General features: G+C 41.6%; 1 protein-coding gene across 1 annotated transcript in view; it reads right to left on the reverse strand.

Annotated features, from left to right (window-relative positions):
* PAK5 (p21 (RAC1) activated kinase 5) overlaps nt 1-9,731 on the reverse strand; it is a 429,702-nt gene extending 419,971 nt beyond the window's left edge. Inside the window, exon 1 of the mRNA XM_069546391.1 lies at nt 9,617-9,731. The gene's annotated coding sequence lies outside the window, so the exon portion shown is untranslated. The remainder of the gene's footprint in view (nt 1-9,616) is intronic.
* Nucleotides 9,732-19,341: the final 9,610 nt, after the last annotated feature.

Raw genomic sequence — 19,341 nt, forward strand, 5'->3', positions numbered from 1 at the left:
TAGTGTCTTCCCTTCAAAATACCTGTGCAGGGATTTCCCTGGTGGTCCAGTGGCTAAGCCTCAGCTCCCAGTGCAGGGAGCCTAGGTTCGATCCCTGGTAAGGGAACTAGACCCTATATTCTGCGACTAAGAGTTCCCAGGCCACAACTAAAGATCCCGCCTGCCGCAACTGAGACCATGAGCAGCCAAATAAATAAATATTTTACAAAAACAAAAACCAACCCATATATGAAGATCAAATCTGAAAAGCCAGCTTCTTCAGGACATGTCCTGCTGACTCCAGGAGAAAACTGCATCTCTTATATGTGGCACCACATGCACACAATACCATAAACCTTGGGCTCCTTGTGAATCTCCATCTCAGCAGCTGTATCCTCTGCAGGGGAGGTGTGGAGGCCTGCAATTCAACCCTGTTGGCCTCCAAGTCCTGGGCTAATGGGCATTTTTATTCTTTCTGTTTGGTTTGTTATGGGTCATTGACCTCCTATCCCATCTTTTTTGGTTCTCTCAGCAGAAAGAGGACCATGGGACTGCCAATCAAGGTGCCTTCCCCTCTGTGATGCCAAGTGAATTGCGGCCTGAGGAGTGGGGCCAAGCCCTAAGCACCAAAAACAGCGGACTGGGGCCCAGCCCAGGTAACCCCTCGTGCATGGGCCTGTTTCTCTAATCCATGATATTTAGACTCTAAAGCTGGCTAGCTTCTGATTTGCTTGCAAGCCTGTTTCTTGGGAGGTGATGGTGGTTGTTTTGAGGGTACACTCCCATTCCTGGCAATTCTTTTAGTTATCTGAGAGCCTTCTAGTAAATTCTTTCTTTACTAGAGTTTCTTTCATTTGCATGTGAACTAAGAGTCATTGCCAATACACTTGGCAAAGCCCCTGACATAAGAGTTAATCTTGAGTGCACATACTGAGTTATTATAACCTAAATATGTATCATCACCATATTTGAAAAACAGTGAATTTTTTTTCTTACTCATAAAACAACATTCAGTTCAGTTCAATCGCTCAGTCGTGTCTGACTATTTGCAACCCCATGAATTGCAGCATGACAGGCCTCCCTGTCCATCACCAACTCCTGGAGTTCACCCAAACTCATGTCCATCGAGTCAGTGACACCATCCAGCCATCTCATCCTCTGTCGTCCCCTTCTCCTCTTGCCCCCAATCCCTCCCAGCATCAGAGTCTTTTCCAATGAGTCAACTCTTCACATGAGGTGGCCAGAGTATTGGAGTTTCAGCTTTAGCATCAGTCCTTCAAAAGAACACCCAAGACTGATCTCTTTTAGAATGGACTGGTTGGATGTCCTTGCAGTCCAAGGAACTCTCAGGAGTCTTCTCCCAACACCACAGTTCAAAAGCATCAGTTCTTCAGTACTTAGCTTTCTTCACAGTCCAACTCTCACATCTATACATGACCACAGGGACCTCTGTTGGAAGTAATGTCTCTGCTTTTGAATATGCTATCTAGGTTGGTCATAACTTTCCTTCCAAGGAGCAAGCATCTTTTAATTTCATGGCTGCAGTCACCATCTGCAGTGATTTTGGAGCCCCCCAAAATAAAGTCTGACACTGTTTCCACTGTTGCCCTATCTATTTGCCATGAAGTGATGGGACCAGATGCCATGATCGTTTTCTGAATGTTGAGCTTTAAGCCAACTTTTTCACTCTCCTCTTTCACTTTCATCAAGAGGCTTTTTAGCGCCTCTTCTCTTTCTGCCATAAGGGTGGTGTCATCTGCATATCTGAGGTTATTGATATTTCTCCTGGCAATCTTGATTCCAGCTTCTGTTTCTTCCAGCCCAGCGTTTCTCATGATGTACTCTGCATAGAAGTTAAATAACCAGGGTGACAATATACAGCCTTGACATACTCCTTTCCCTATTTGGAACCAGTCTGTTGTTCCATGTCCAGTTCTAACTGTTGCTTCCTGACCTGCATATAGGTTTCTCAAGAGGCAGGTCAGGTGGTCTGGTATTCCCATCTCTCTCAGAATTTTCCACAGTTTATTGTGATCCACACAGTCAAAGGCTTTGGTATAGCCAATAAAGCAGAAACAGATATTTTTCTGGAACTCTCTTGCTTTTTCCATGATCCAGCGGATGTTGGCAATTTGATGTCTGGTTCCTCTGCCTTTTCTAAAACCAGCTTGAACACCTGCAAGTTCACAGATCACATATTGCCAAAGCCTAGCTTGGAGAATTTTGAGCATTACTTTACTAGCGTGTGAGATGAGTACAATCATGCAGTTTTGAGCATTCTTTGGCATTGCCTTTCTTTGGAATTTGAATGAAAACTGACCTTTTCTAGTCCTGTGGCCACTGCTGAGATTTCAAAATTTGCTGCCATATTGAATGCAGCACTTTCACAGCATCATCTTCCAGCATTTGAAACAGCTCAACTGGAATTCCATCACCTCCACTAGCTTTGTTCGTAGTGATGCTTTCTAAGGCCCACTTGACTTCACATTCCAGGATGTCTGGCTCTAGTTGAATGATCACACCATCGTGATTATCTTGGTCACAAAGATTTTTGTTTTACAGTTCTTCTATTTTGAAAAATTCAGGGAGGTATGAAAAATATAAGCCGTACATATTTTTACTGTCCAAACACTGCCTAATTTTGTTTTTGTTCCAGTTTTCATGCATCTATATGTGATATTCCTGAAATACATATCATTGTAATGCAGCAGTACATTTGGTTATTTCTAGTTAAAACTGTTGTGAAAGCTGTTCCTTGTTATTACATAATCTTTGAAATGACTCTTTTTAATACATGGCATAGTCTATCATTTGGGGGACTTTATTTTATTTTGGTTTTCACATGACTAAATTTATTCTTTTAAAACCTTACTAGATTTTGTTCCTCTTGTTTTTCTGAGGTTTATTTATTTATTTATTTGGGCATGGTGGGAAAAATTAAAAGAGCTTTACTTTTAATGCAGTGATGAGACAGTTGATGACCACTTTCTGGCTTTTATTTTCTTAACGTGGTTTAAAATATTAATACTTTGCAAAGCAGGTTACCCTATGCTGTCTCCCACATTTGGGGGCACTTTTTGTTAATCAGTGAAATCCTGCCACTTGGAGGCTGCTCTTTCTTTCTTCTACGTAAAGGGAAACTTCAAAATAGCTTTAACCCACCTCCAATTTTTATATAATTTTTATATAGATTGTTTTCATTTTTTTATTATTTCAGAATATTATAACAATCCTCAAGTAAGCTTTTGTCTGCATCTACTTCTTTAGCAAACACTAACTAATGTATAATTTTTCCACCAATAGTAATGCAAATGTCCTTCTCTCTGCGTCCTTGCCATTACTGAATATTTTTTTTAATCTATATATACATATATACATTTTGCTGGTTTAATCCATGAAACATAGCATATAACTTTTATTTCAATTTCCATTTCTGTGATTAATAGTAAGAATATTAAATATGTATGTTAGCCTTTTTCTTCCCTTTGAATTATTCAGGTATGTGGACAATTTTGTTGGCATGTTATTTTCTACTTACTGATATCTAAGAGCTCCTCAGTGTGATTATTACATTAACTGTTCTGTTATGCTTGGTGTCCATGTTTTTCTTCATAATTACTTTTTGCTTTACACTGTATTTTTTTGCATGCAAATGTTTAAAATATATTCAAATCTATATTTTGCTTTGTGATTCTTTCCATTAATTTTATATTAAAAAGTCATTTCCCTAAAATTATTAAATATTTTCTTCTGACTTTCTCATCTGGCAAATGAACTTTCCAATTTGGAATTTAGTCTAATGAGTCATGTAAACAGAGGTTCTTAGTTGAATGTTTTCTGTATACTAAGCCAATTTGCTTTATTCTTTGGTCAAATATTCCTGTTTCAAAATGCTTTCTCCATCGCAGTTCTGTTTCCAAAAACTACCTGAGTCTCTTTGCAATCTATTCTATTCCATTGAGCTAACTATTGATTTTTATACCAGTACTACTCTGCTATAATGATTGTAGTTCAATGACTGTATTCATTTTTGTTTCTGGAAGGGCAACCCACCCCAACCTCCATATAAATTCCTCTGCAAATTTTTCTTGACTACTGTCATACAGTTATTCTTCCAAGTGAATATTAGAATCACTTTGACAAGTTTTTCCAAATCTCAATACAATAAAAATATATAATTGTTCATGGAAAAATGACCATATCAAATATCTATCTTTCTAAGACTAAGGCAAGTGTTCATTTGTTTCTGATTTTATGTGTCTAAGTAAAATTTTATAGCTTTCTTACATAAGTCCTTAGATACTTTTTTTCCCCAAGTATTGGTATTTTATATACATTTCCAATTTTCTTAGATAATATATATTTGAATGGATTCATAAACAGAATCATTTTCTATTGTATTTTTCTTTGTTGGTAAATATTAGCATTTGAGGTAATCCTTGATTTCTGAACATGTATATTATAAACCAACCACTTTACTGAACCCTCTTATTGGTTTCTTAAGTTTCAGTTGAGTCAACTGTGTATCCATCACTTTTAAACAAAATTAAGATACAATGTCTGACTTTTTTCTTGCTTAGATAAAAAGTAATACTTAAGCATATGCATTAAATGATACTTTCATTTATTTTTAAAAAATACCTTTTTGCAACTACTAAAATAACATAAAACTGAGGCCAAACTAGAAATGCAAAATATAACCTGTGTTCCTATTTGGGACCACTTCCATTTCCCTCAGGTGCTCAGTCTCGCTATTCAAAACTATGAAAATATCCTCTAAATGAAAGATATTAAGTCACTTCTCACTTGGATTAAACAGGACAGACAAAACAATCCAGCTGGTGATTAAGAATTTTGACAACTGTGGAAGACAAAGAAATACACCAGGAACCTATCCTCACGTAGACAGCAATTTGTCTCCTATTTTAACCCTAGAGACAATAGGTAGGATACTTTTTAAAGTAGAACAGGGTCCAGACCTAGATATCTTCAGAAAGCAATTGCATGCACTTCCGTATATGAGCAGATTCTGTTTTCCTCAGATAAACCTAAGTTCCCTATTTTGAAAGATCAGGATAATAGTATTTAATTATTAATTCATCAAGTATTTGTCATGCATCTAATCTGGCTTCTGTATTATTGGGAAAGACTGGAGAGCCATCTGTAGTAATAAGCAAGAGTAAGGAAGGAAGAGAACTTGAAAAGGGAAAGTGTTAGTCACTCAGTCGGGTCCAACTCTTTGCGACCCCATGGACTGTAGCCTGTCAGACTCCTCTATCCATGGGATTTCCCAGGCAAGAATACTGGTGTGGGTTGCCATTTCCTCCTCCAGGGGGTCTTCCAAACTGAGGAATCGAACCCAGGTCTCCTGCATTCCAGGAAGATTCTTTACCAGCTGAGCCAGCAGGGAAGCCCCTAGGAAGGGAACTTAGCACATAACAAAAGCTCAATAAATAATATTATCATTACCTTTTAGGATTATTTATTGTTAATCTCTAGAAGGCTAAGTCTAGTTCACCACTATCTTCCTAGGGCCAAGCATAAGTGAGTGAAGTCGCTCAGTCATGGTCTGACTCTTTGCGACCCCATGGACTGTAGCCTACCAGGCTCCTCGGTCCATGGAATTTTCCAGGTAAGAGTACTGGAGTGGGTTGCCATTTCGTTCTCCAGGCATGGAAAATATTAATGTCCAATGAATATTTTGTTGAAATATTTGAATATTTGTTGACTGACATTTTTACGAAAGTCTTAGTTGCCAAAAACTATTTTGACTTCATTCTTAACTGCTCACTTGAAATCAGTTCTTCAAAATGCATTTGTTAAAGCCAAGAGTACTCTCAAAGTCAGAATGAGTTCTAAATTGCTCTTTTTATATAGGTAGTAAAGAAAATAGTTTCTAAAATATCGTATCTTTAAGTTGGCACAGAAAAATGCTATGAGGAAGAGTATTCATTCCTCCACTCACTGACCATTTACGAAGCATCTTCTACATGAAAGACACAAAACAAATGCCCATCACAGAGTTTACAGAAGTTAAATGAATAGCCAAACAAATAAATGGGAAACTGCAAATTTTCAGTGCCATAGAAAAAAAGGAGAAAGGCGATGAGAGACTTGGGTTCATGAGGAAAAGAGATCAAGGAGACCCAAGTGAGTACAGCTTGAACTGGCAAAGCATGGGGGATGTTCAAGTAACAGATCCATACGACAGCGGTAAGAGGAAGAGGTGCCCGGGAGGAGACAAGCAAGAATGTCTGGAAACTGTCCCAGGTACGTAATGAATCTTCTGCAGGGGACTGACATGATTCTACCTGTTCTGGATGAAGGATGGGCGGGCCCAAGCTGGGAACCGGGAGTCTTGTAGGAAGCCCCACTAGTGGACCAAACGAAAGATAGTAACAACTTGGAGTTTGATGGAGGTGAATTTTTATATGCCCAAACATAACAGAGAAAACCAGTATTCAGAGGTACCTCATTTATACAAATGTCACTTGTCTAGAGATCAAGGTAATCTAGGGTTTCAATCTTAAACAGGTAACAGAGCTGATATATCCTGGCCTAGATGGATTAGTTAATGTTTGCCTTCCTTCCTTTTTGCTTCCCCACCAACACAATGCAAACAGTGAGGATGGAAACAAGAATATATCAAGAGTTTATAGATAGATATAGAAGACAGAACTTGCAAAAAATTGGTGATAGTTTTTGGTTTGGAGGACAAAGGGAACAGAGGCATCAGAGATGATTTTTGAGTTTCTGGCAATACCCTGGACAGTGGTGCCATTTACCAGGATAAGAAAGATTAGAAAGGTGTTAAGATTGGTGAATTTTTGTGACTGTTATTTTTGTTGTTTAGTATGGTTTTCTACTCTCTGTTTGCATTGTGTTGGTGGGGAAGCAAAAAGGGAGGAAGGCAAACATTAACTAATCCATCTAGGCCAGGGTATATCAGCTATGTTACCTGTTTAAGATTGAAACCCTAGATTACCTTGGTTTCTAGACAAGTGACATTTGTATAAATGAGGTACCTCTGAATACTGTTTTTCTCTATCATGTTTGGGTATATAAAAATTCAAATATATTGCCTGGATTAAATAACCTTTAAAGTCTTTTCAAAATCCATACTATTTTATCTTTACATCCTACTGATAGTGACATAATACTAATACTGTCCTTAAACACCTATCATAGGTTATACAAGGCTGAATAGAGTTCCCTCCAAATTCATGCCCAACCAGAACCTAAAAACATGACCTGATTACAAAACAGGATCTTTTCAGACGTCAAGTTAAGTTGAGGTCACACTGAATTAGGATGGGTCCTAAATCCAATATGAATGGTCTCCATATTTATAAATGGGGGAACTTCACAGTGTGAAGATGAAGGCAGAAATTAGTTATGCTGTCCCAAAACAAGGAATACCTGGGTCTACCAGAAACTGGGAGAAGCCAGAAAAGATCCTCCTCTTGAGGCTTCCAAGAAAGAATGGCTTTGCGTAAACCTTGATTTTGAATTTCTAATCTCCAGAACTGTGAAAGAATACATTTCTGCCATTTTAAGCCATCTGTTTGTTGTTTAGTCACCAAGTTGCGTCTGACTCTTTGTGACTGACAGGCTCTAGTCGGGAAGATTCAATGAGATCACACATTTGAACTTATTTAGCTTAATACAGGGCATAGAGTATATGTTAAATAAACATCCGTTTTCCTTCCTCTGATAATGATCACCACCACTGGTTGTGGTTTATAAGTAAACCATACCTCTACCCAATTTAGGTTAAGTCTTACCTCTAGGCTTATTTTACAGCTGAGGAAAGTGAGGCTTGGGAAAGTTAAATAGCTTGCTCAAGATCACAAAGCTAAATAGGGAAGAGTCAGAGCTCAAACCCAACTGTCTCACCACCAAGATGAGATCCCAGAACACTTGCCTCTCACACCTGCAACATTTTAGCAAAATGACAGAGGAGAGGCACAAAGTGTTTTCAACGTCTGCAGTTCTCTCACACATTAGTTAACAAATTTAGGGATTTAGTACAATTCAACTCTCCCCGTTCACAGAGAAGCACAATACAACCCAGTGCTATCAGTGAGGTTCACTTTCTACTGCTCCCATCAGCAGTGCTTCTGCTTTGCACATATGAACTCGAAGTCAAGGCATTATCACCAGATTGGACATTTACGGTTTTAATTTAATTAAATGCATTTTTCTCAAGTTTCTCCCGTTTCATTTTGATGATACTGACTCATTCTTGCCACCTAAAGAGACGATAAAAATAAGTACTGTAAGCACGGAGGGAAGTGTGTCTAAACTTCATAGTCACAGATGTCCGTCCTTTACAAATCAAAAAATAAAAGCACATTCTAAATTTACCTTTCCTCCTTAAGTCAGTGAGTTGTAGGTCTGAATAAATCAGACATACAAATGTAAGGTGCAAAGCTGTTATTATGCAGTTTCAATTTCATAGAATTCTAGTGTAGGGGGGACTTCTAAAAAGTGGTGTGGTTCATCTGGACTCAAGTAAGATCTGCCACCAAACCCTAGAAAGGAAAAGGATGCTCTGAGAGGTTTTGAGAGTTACCTAAGACCCTATGTCTATTTTTTGGTGGAACCCTCTGGAACACCTGGTTTCCTGATTTCCCCAAAAGTATATTTATCCTTCTAAAGCTGTCATTAACTATTAACGACGACACTGTCCTCTGGCTTTGTGCCAGCTTTTCTTTTTCTTTATTAATTTGGCCTTAAAAAAAAAAGAAGAAGAAGAAGACCACTATAGATAACATCCCAATGCTTCAAATTCCCTTAATTGACATTTAATGTGGAATTACCCTGCGTCCCAGGTTTAAAGCTCCCGATATGCACACATAGGTTCAAGAATGGCCAACATGCTTCTCCTTCAACCTGGGCACTGATAATCTCTGGACTTTTCAAGTTTATCCTCCAGGAGGTTAACATCGCAGGCAATTTTGACGAGAGTTTGGAACCGAGATTCTCTTCCACGCTCTGTCCACACCCGTGCCCACGAGCAGAAGTTCTCTCCATTACAACCCACCAGGCGAGCGCGCGCGCACACACACACACACACACGCGCACACACCAAGGCAAGTAACAAAGGAAAACAGTCCCATAAAGCCTGAGCTATTGCATTCTCCAGTCTACACCTGTCAAGAGACAAAAACCAAACGGGAATCCTTCCCTGGCAATATGTCCAACACTCCTCAGAGAAGCAGGCACCGCGGCACCCCCGGCGTGCGGGGCTGTATACACAAAGAGCCGGTGCTGGGTTTGCCCGCGGTACGGGGGACCAGCGCATTCCCAGGACTGATATTCTGGTATCTCCCTCATGCCCTCCTGCTCAGCAGAAAAGAACTACCCTTTATTTGACCCGCAGAGAGCCCAGGCTGGATGGCAGTGCATGGGCGTGGGGGGCGGGGGGCGGTTCCCGAATCCATCCCCTTCAGCCAGTCGGTCCCCAGCCTTTGGCATCTCCTAACAGATGCACAATCGCGCGCTGTCACAGATGTCCGCTTCGCATCCTCTCCCGGCAAAGCCAGGTGCCGAGGTCCCGCCGTGCGCATCCCCGCAAGCGCCCCTCCCGGCGCCCGTACCCACCCGGGCAGCCCTGCCGGGCGCGCCTGCCTACCTGGTGGCTTGGCTGTCAGCACGGCGGCAGAGACTCGTCCCCTTCTCCTCCTCCGCAGCTACATCGCTCGGAGCGCCATGTTCCCGGTCTCCCCGGGCGCACGCCGGGCAACTACTACGGGCTGGGTAGGGGCAAAGGGGGCGGGGGCCGGCGGGAGGGGCCGGAGGCTGAGCCACAGCTTCCCACTCTCCACCCAGGCCTCCCCCAGCTACTGAGCATGCCCAGCTGCCCGGCTTCGCCCTGGGAGGACTTTCCAGGAGCGCGCGCAGCTGCTCCGGGTTTTCGTGGCTGCCGGAGGGAGGCTGGCAGTAGCAGCTGCGGGGGGCGGGGGGCGGGGGTGGAGAGGTTGCGCGGAGCGGGGGGGAGTGTCTCACGCCGTGGGATCTGAACTGGAGAAAGCCCTTCTCGCTGATCTGATCCCGCTTTCCCTCTGCCTTCCACGGGCAGCTCCTGCACGCCCCCTCCTCATACACACTGTGCAGAAATTTTGTGCAGAGCTTAAGGGGAGAGCAAAGGGCGAGAGGGCGGGGCCGAGAGAAAGGTCCTTCCGCTAGTCTTGGTGCTACCACCTGGAACCTTGCTGCTTCAACTTCAAGGTGCCTAGGGATTAAAATGCAGATTCGGAGTCGCTTGCTCTGGACTGGGGTCTGAGATCTACAAGCTGAACAAGCCCCCAGGGGATGCTGATGTCGCTGTTCCTCCGACCACGTCGAGCAGCCGAGATCTAGAGAATCCCTCTCCTGTGACCTTTAGGTGGCCCTCCTGCAAGCAGCCAGCCTAGAAACATTCTCTGGCTCCCACAGAAACCGCTCGACCTACAGACGGCTTGGCGTCTAACAGGTGAAGATACCCTCGGGATGTTGTGCCCAACCCTGGAAGGAATCTCAGTAGCACTGAACTCTGAGCACCCACACAAACTGGCTACTTTCTGACTTAGAATTTGAGCCTTAGGGAAAGCTGGACCTTGTCATGCTCTCTTTGCTAGTTGGATAGCACACTCGTTGCCAGTTGAGCCTCTACTCAAGTCTGAACCACCTGACCTGCCTTGGCTGTTCCCAACCTTTCCTGATCTGGGACAAAAACTTAGACTGGGCATCAAAATGTTAATTTATTGGGCATCGAATGGTAAGGCTGGGCTTGCCAGTTAAGTAGACTGACAGACCATGGTAAGAATAGGGTGTTTACCTAAGATGACAGGGCTTTCAGATGAGTGATGTTTGGGTTGAAGCTTGCAAAGATATCTTGTAGTTCATCTTAAATCCCTGGGTTGCCCACTCCCTTCCCAATCCCTGAAGGCTCCAGCATTGTCAAAAATATTCAGTGCCTGTGGACAGAGCAGGGAAGAGAGGGTGGGACAAACTGAGAAAGTAGCACTGAAACATATATATTGCCACATGTAGACTGGATAGCTAGTGGGAAGTTGCTGTAATAAAGGAGCTCAGTCACGAGCTCTGTGACAGCCTAGGGAGTGGGATGGGGTGGGAGGTGGAGGTGCCCCTTCAAGCAGGAGGGGCCAAGTGTGTACCTATAGCTGATTCATGTTGTTGTATGGCAGAAACCAACACAATATTGTAAAGCAATTATCCTCTAATTAAAAGCAAATTTAAAAAATATTTGCTGTCAAGGCTATAGTGAGAGAGATTCACAAAAGCATTCATGAATTGTCAACCTTGGAAATGAAGACATCACACACATCTGCCTTAGCTGCCCCCAAAATACCCTCAGGAATTAGTGACACAGTATGTGATATCAAATTAAAAATAAACATTTATATCTATTGGTACCCTGTTACACTTAATAACTCTAAACAGTTTTCTAATTAATGGTATAATATTTATCTTGTTTTCCATTAACAATATTTGTTTTCCATTTGCTCAGTACCCTCAATGTAGTATGTGCCATATCAAAACAGGAATCAGTACTTGAATGCAATCTCAAAAACGACAGAATGATCTCTGTTCATTTCCAAGGCAAACCATTCAATATCACGGTAAGCCAAGCCTATGCCCCAGCAAATAACGCTGAGGAAGATGAAGTTGGTTTTATGAAGACCTAGAAGACCTTTTAGAACCAACACTGAAAAAAGATGTCCTTTTCATTACAGGGAACTAGAATGCAAAAGTGGGAAGTCAAGAAACACCTGGAGTAACAGGCAAATTTGGCCTTGGAGTACAGAATGAAGCAGAGCAAAGGCTAATACAATTTTGCCAAGAGAACACACTGGTCATAGCAAACACCCTCTTCCAACAACACAAGAGAAGACTCTACACATGGACATCACCAGATGGTCAGCACCGAAATCAGATTGATTATATTACTTGCAGCCAAAGATGGAGAAGCTCTATACCATCAGCAAAAACAAGACCAGGAGCTGCCTGTGGCTCAGGTCATGAAATCCTTATTGCCAAATTCAGACTTATATTGAAGAAAGTAGGGAAAACCACTAGACCATTCAGGTATGACCTAAATCAAATCCCTTAGGTTATACAGTGGAAGTGAGAAATAGATTTAAGGGACTAGATCTGATAGATAGACGGCCTGATGAACTATGGAATGAGGTTCATGACACTGTACAGGAGACAGGGATCAAGACCATCCCCATGGAAAAGAAATGCAAAAAAGCAAAATGGCTGTCTGGGGAGGCCTTACAAACAGCTGTGAAAAGAAGAGAAGCGAAAAGCAAAGGAGAAAAGGAAAGATATAAGCAGAGATCTGAATGCAGAGTTCCAAAAAATAGCAAGAAGAGATAAGAAAGCCTTCCTCAGCGATCAATGCAAAGAAACAGAGGAAAACAACAAAATGGGAAAGACTAGAGATCTCTTCAAGAAATTAGAGATACCAAGGGAACATTTCATACAAAGATGGGCACAATAAAGCACAGAAATGGTATGGACCTAACAGAAGCAGAAGATATTAAGAAGAGGTGGCAAGAATACACAGAAGAACTGTACAAAAAAGATCTTCACGACAAAGATAATCACAATGGTGTGATCACTCACCTAGAGCCAGACATCCTGGAATGCGAAGTCAAGTGGGCCTTAGAAAACATCACTACAAACAAAGCTAGTGGAGGTGATGGATTTCCAGTTGAGCTCTTTCAAATGCTGGAAGATGATGCTGTGAAAGTGCTGCACTCAATATGCCAGCAAATTTGGAAAACTCAGCAGTGGCCACAGGACTGGAAAAGGTCAGTTTTCATTCTGCTCCAAAAGAAAGGCAATGCCAAAGAATGTTCAAACTACTGCACAATTGCACTCACCTCACACCCTAGTGAAGTAATGCTCAAAATTCTCCAAGCCAGGCTTCAGCAATACGTGAACTATGAACTTCCTGATGCTCAAGCCGGTTTTAGAAAAGGCAGAGGAACCAGACATCAAATTACCAACATCCGCTGGATCATGGAAAAAGCAAGAGAGTTCCAGAAAAATATCTATTTCTGCCTTATTGACTATGCCAAAGCCTTTGACTATGTGGATCACAATCAACTGTGGACAATTCTGAAAGAGATGGGAATACCAGACCACCTGACCTGCCTCTTGAGAAATCTGTATGCAGGTCAGAAGGAACAGTTAGAACTGGACATGGAACAACAGACTGGTTCCAAATAGGAAAAGGAGTATGTCAAGGCTGTAGATTGTCACCCTGCTTATTTAACTTCTATGCAGAGTACATCATGAGAAACGCTGGGCTGGAAGAAGCACAAGCTGGAATTAAGATTGCTGGGAGAAATATCAATAACCTCAGATATGCAGATGACACCACCCTTATGGTAGAAAGTGAAGAGGACCTAAAAAGCCTCTTGATGAAAGTGAGAGAGGAGAGTGAAAAAGTTGGCTTAAAGCTCAACATTCAGTAAATGAAGATTATGGCATCTGGTCCCATCACTTCATGGGAAATAGATGGGAAAACAGTGGAAACAGTGTCAGACTTTATTTTGGGGGGCTCCAAAATCACTGCAGATGGTGATTGCAGCCATGAAATTAAAGAACGCTTACTCCTTGGAAGGAACGTTATGACCAACCTAGACAGCATATTCAAAAGCAGAGACATTACTTTGCCAACAAAGGTCCATTTAATCAAGGCTATGGTTTTTCCTGTGGTCATGTATGGATGTGAGAGTTGGACTGTGAAGAAAACTGAGTGCCAAAGGATTGATGCTTTTAAACTGTGGTGTTGGAGAAGACTCTTGAGAGTCCCTTGGACTGTAAGAAGATCCAACCAGTCCATTCTAAAGGAGATCAGAATGTGTGTTCTTTGGAAGGACTGGTGCTGAAGCTGAAGCTCCAGTACTTTGGCCACCTCATGCAAAGACTTGACTCATTGGAAAAGACTTTGATGCTGGGAGGGATTGGGGGCCCGAGGAGAAGGGGACGACAGAAGATGAGATGGCTGGATGGCATCACCAACTCGATGGACATGAGTTTGGGTGAACTCTGGGAGTTGGTGATGGACAGGAAGGCCTGGCGTGATGCGATTCATGGGGTTGCAAGAGTCGGACACGCCTGAGTGACTGAACTGACTGACTGACTGATGGTAAATGGATGAATCATTTTCTCCCTCAATATTCCTATATATAGCAACTTTCCTGGTGGTACAGTGGTTAAGTATCTGCCTGCCAATGAAAGAGACATGGGCTCACTTCCTGGTCTGGGCAGATTCCACATGCCATGGTCAATTAAAACCCACATGCTGCAACTGCTAAGCCCAAGCTCTCTGGAGCCCAGGAGCCAGAACTAATGTGCCCTTGTGCTGCAACTACTGAAGCCCGTGCATTTAGAGCCTGTGCTCACAGCAGATGGAGCCACCACACTGAGAAGCTCGGACACCACAGTGAAGGTAGCCCCTGGGCACTGCAACTAGAGAAAGCCCACTCGGAGCAGAGAAAATCCAGCACGACCTAAAATGCATTAGTTAAATGATAAATATTTGTATATGGCAAATAAATGGAGAAAAAAATTCAAACAGCGACAGACTTTATTGTCTCGGATTCCAAAATTAGTGCAGATGGTGACTGCAGTCATGAAATTAAGACACTTGGTCCTTGGAAGAAAAAATTATGGTTTTCCCAGTGGTCATGTATGGATGTGAGAATTGCACCATAAAGAAGCCTGAGTGCTGAAATATCGACGCTTTCCCACTGTGGTGCTGGAGAAGACTCTTGAGAGTCACTTGGATAGCTAGGAGAGCAAACCAGTCAATCCTAAAGAAAATAAACCCTGAGTATTCATTGGAAGGACTGATGCTGAAGCTCTAGTACTTTGGCCACCAGATACAAACAGCCAACTCATTGGAAAAGACCCTGATTCTGGGAAGATTGAGGGCAGGAGGAGAAGGGGACGACAAAGGATGAGATGGTTGGATGGCATCACCGACTCAATGGACATGAGTCTGAGTAAACTCTGGGAATTTGTTATGGACAGGGAAGACTGGTGTGCTGCAGTCCATGCGGTTGCAAAGAGTTGGACTCGACTTAGTGACTGAACAACAATGTATAAAGGAGAAATATACCCTGCTTTTCTATTTAAAACAATGTGCATGTGTGTTAAGTTGTTTCAGACATGTCCAACTCTTAGCGACCCCATGGCCCACTAGTCTACTCTTTCCATGGGATTCTCCAGGCAAGAAAACTGGAATGGGTTGCCATACACTCCTCCAGGGGATCTTCCCAACCCAGGGATTGAACCTGCGACTCTTCTGTCTCTTGTATTGGCAGGCAGGTTCTTTATCCCTTTCACTGGGATAGGCATCTTTAAATTGATTCCTTGATTTTTGAAGTCACACACTTAACCTTAACTGCCCACCTACCACCCCCACTCCCATCATTATTTGCATAAATATTTCCTATTTTTTACCTTCTTTTCTGTGTTCTTGTGCAGAGGCAAAAGTCAGAAATTATTTTTATAGAGGTGTTGTTTATTTGTGATTGATTGACATCAATTAAAATTTTGTTTTGAAGTACTGAACTTCAATCATTTCCTGTCCTATATAAAGCTTGTCTTTGTGTGGCTATGTCTACTGGTTAAATACTATAATTATTGTTAGTTGGCTCAATTTTTTTAGGAGTTATGCAAGGTAAACTATTATAAATGAATAATAATACTATTTCTATAAATACTGCATTGCATAGGGGTTTACTTTCTATACATACAATATCATTTCTTTAGAGTCTAGCAGGCAAGATATTAATTAAGTACCAAGATGTGTGAGTGGGAGATATAGTGGGCAGCGTTGGGCAGAGGTAGAAGTCAAGCCGTGATGCCACAACTAATGACCCCTGTGCTGCTCATCTTGTGGTGTTCAAGACAAGCCTCTTATGTAAATTCCCTTGGTTTTAAAATCTGCCACCTACCAATATTAACAATCTGGACTGGTCTGCCCTTTTCTTCAGTTTCTCCTTGCCTATGGGAGTGGGGAGTCATTTTCAGATTTTACCCAAGAGCTCCAAAGTTTGTGAACCAACAGAAGTACATTGTCTATTTAAGTATCTGGCTGTATACACTTTTTGCATGTGAAATGATTAATTATGATCTCTTGAGCTGGCATGCACTCATTCTCTGACACTTAAGACATAATTTTATCTACTATAAAAATCTGTATTTGTAATTTTGGAGGGGAAAATAACTGTTAAGTAATAACTAAGAGGACTTACCTGGTGCTCCTGTGGTTAAGACTCCTTGCTTCTACCGCAGGAGGTGTGCATTTGATTCCTGGCTGGGAAACTAAGATCCCATGTGCCACATGGTCAAAAAGTAAAGATTAAAATAATAATAATAACTAGAAGTGTCTGTTTTTCAGTATAATAAAGCTAAATACCTGTGAATGTTTCATGAGAAATGAACCTCAACCAACTTGATTAACACCAAAGACCATGAAAAGATGTGTCTGAGGGTTAGAGAAACTAATCAATTGGTTGAGAAGATTAAGACTGAATTCTGGAATCAAGGTTGACTGCCCCAGCTCACTCTCTTCCCTTTTGTATTCAGCAACAGATAGCTGCTGCTGCTAAGTCACTTCAGTCGTGTCCGACTCCGTGCGACCTGATAGACGGCAGCCCACCAGGCTCCCCGGTCCCTGGGATTTTCCAGGCAAGAACACTGGAGTGGGTTGCCATTTCCTTCTCCAATGCCGGAAAGTGAAAAGTGAAAGTGAAGTTGCTCAGTCGTGTCCGACTCTTAGTGACCTCATGGACTGCAGCCTACCAGGCTGCTCTGTCCATGGGATTTTCCAGGCAAGAGTACTAGAGTGGGGTGTCATTGCCTTCTCCGAACAGAGAGCTAGAATCCACCAAAGATGAATCACAATTATAAAGAAATCAGCATGGACTCCAGAAAGGAACCAGACATGTGCTTAGATAATGAGGTGGGGGTGGGGGGCAGGGCATGTCAGAAAGAATAGGGGACAGGAATGAATGTCTCAAGAAACATATATAAAAAGAATAATATGTATCTGAAGAAGAATTACTGCCAAGGAAACAGATAAAAGTTCAGACAAATATTTCCCCAAGGTTCTAAAGTAAAGAAAGATAATATGATTTTTAAAAAATTGTATTTTTTAAATACAAGGGTTTGAAGAAGAGACATCATGACCAAAATGAAAGGGAAACTGGCAGAGTTCAGAGGGAAATAAAAAGGAAATTATTAAACTATCCAAAAGATTTTTAAAAGAGAGAGAAATAAGACTAAACACAGCTGCAATTCAGTGATAGATGGATAGTTCTTAACTACAAAAAATAATATAAAGTCAGTTGTAGGAAAATTATGTAGAAGTTGAACAAAGGAGAGCCAACACGTGCAACCATGTAGGCTTGCACTCGCATGCAAGAGCTGATTAGACATACCTATTCCTAACTTCATTTTCAATGACATCACATTGGTAGCTTAAAATTAATGACTGTGAGACTTAGAGAACAAACTATGGTTGCCTGGGAGAAGGGTGAGGAAAAGGGATAGTTAGGGAGTTAGGGATGGACATGTACATACTGCTATGCTTAAAATGGGTAGCCAACAATGACCTGAATGTTATGGGGCAGCTCAGAAGGGAGGAGATTCAGGGGGAGAATGGATACATGTATATGTACGACTGAATCCCTTCACTGTTCACCTAAAACTGTCAGAACATTGTTTAATTGGCTATGTTCCAATACAAAACAAAAAAATTAAAAGTAATAACCACTGTAGGAGTATTCACACCACATAAATTGACAGACATTACACATTAGAGGTTTTTATTTATTTTCATATACCAGGGCACCAGTTTGTACAAATTTTGCTGAAAACAAAACAAACAATAACAAACACAGAATAAAATGGAATAGAAAAATTAGTCAAATTTTTGTTTGATCAATTTTTGTTTTGATTTCTGTAATACAAGATATTCTCCTGAAATAAAAAGTCTTAAATCTGCTGAACAGAAGAACACAGTCGAAATATACTCTAGTGAAGTTATAGAATTTCACAAGCAAATCATCTTTGCTGCATCCAGGCAAAAAAAGGTAATTTACATACAAGAAAAGGAAAATCAAGCTGCCTTAGATTGCTTCACAGCATCATATAATGCCTGAGGGAATGTGCTCTGGGAAGAAACAGTGACCCAGGAAGGTAAGTTTTGCCTAGTCAGGCTGTTCTTCAGGTTTTCAAGGCAACAGTCCATTGTTCCCAAACATACAACACATTAGGATATATACCAGATATAAACTGTAAACAAAGAAATAAAAAACTAGTTTATCATGAAATTTACCCAACAAAAAAGAAAGGGAAAGTGAAAGTCATTCAGTAGTGTCCGACTGTTTGCGACTGCACGGACTATACAGTTCATGCCATCCTCCAGGGCAGAATACTTGAGTGGGTAGCTTTTCCCTTCTCCAGGGGATATTTCCAACCCAGGGATCAAACTCAGGTGTCCTACATTGCAAGCTGATTCTTTACCAACTAAGCCACCAGGGAGGCCCGTATCCAATAGAGGTAAATTTAAAAAGCAATTCTCAAAAATGGTGAAGACATGATCAAATGGAAGAATGATAATCATCAGTAAAGTTCAGTGACTCAGTCATGTCTGACTCTTGGTGACCCCATGAACTGAGGCACACCACGTTTCCCTGTCAATCACCAACTCCCGAAGCTTGCTCAAACTCATGTCCGTCTAGTCGGTGATGTCATCCAACCATCTCATCCTCTGTCATTCCCTTCTCCGCCTTCAAACTTTCCCAGCATCAGGGTCTTTCCCTAAGAGTCAGTTCTTCACATTAGGTGGCCAAAGTATTGGAGTTTCAGCTTCAAAATCAGTCCTTCCAATGAACACCCAGGACTAATCTCCTTTAGGATGGACTGGTTGGATCTTCTTGCAGTCCAAGGGACTCTCTAGAGTCTGCTCCAACACCACAGTTCAAAAGCATCAGTTCTTCGGTGCTCAGCTTTCTTTACAGTCCAGCCTTCACTGGAAAAACCATAGCTTTGACTAGACGGACCTTTGTTGGCAAAATAATATCTCTGCTTTTTAATATGCTGTCCACGTCGGTCATAGCTTTTCTTCCAAGGAGCAAGCATCTTTTAATTTCATGGCTGCAGTCACCATCTGCAGTGATTTTGGAGCGCCCCAAAATAAAGTCTATCACTGTTTCCATTGTTTTCCTATCTATTTGCCATGAAGTGATGGGACCGGATGCCATGATCTTAGTTTTCTGAATGTTGAGTTTTAAGTCAAAATTTTCACTCGACTCTTTCACTTTC

Source organism: Ovis canadensis, chromosome 13, assembly GCF_042477335.2.
Source record: "Ovis canadensis isolate MfBH-ARS-UI-01 breed Bighorn chromosome 13, ARS-UI_OviCan_v2, whole genome shotgun sequence".
Classification (NCBI taxonomy): domain Eukaryota; kingdom Metazoa; phylum Chordata; class Mammalia; order Artiodactyla; family Bovidae; genus Ovis; species Ovis canadensis.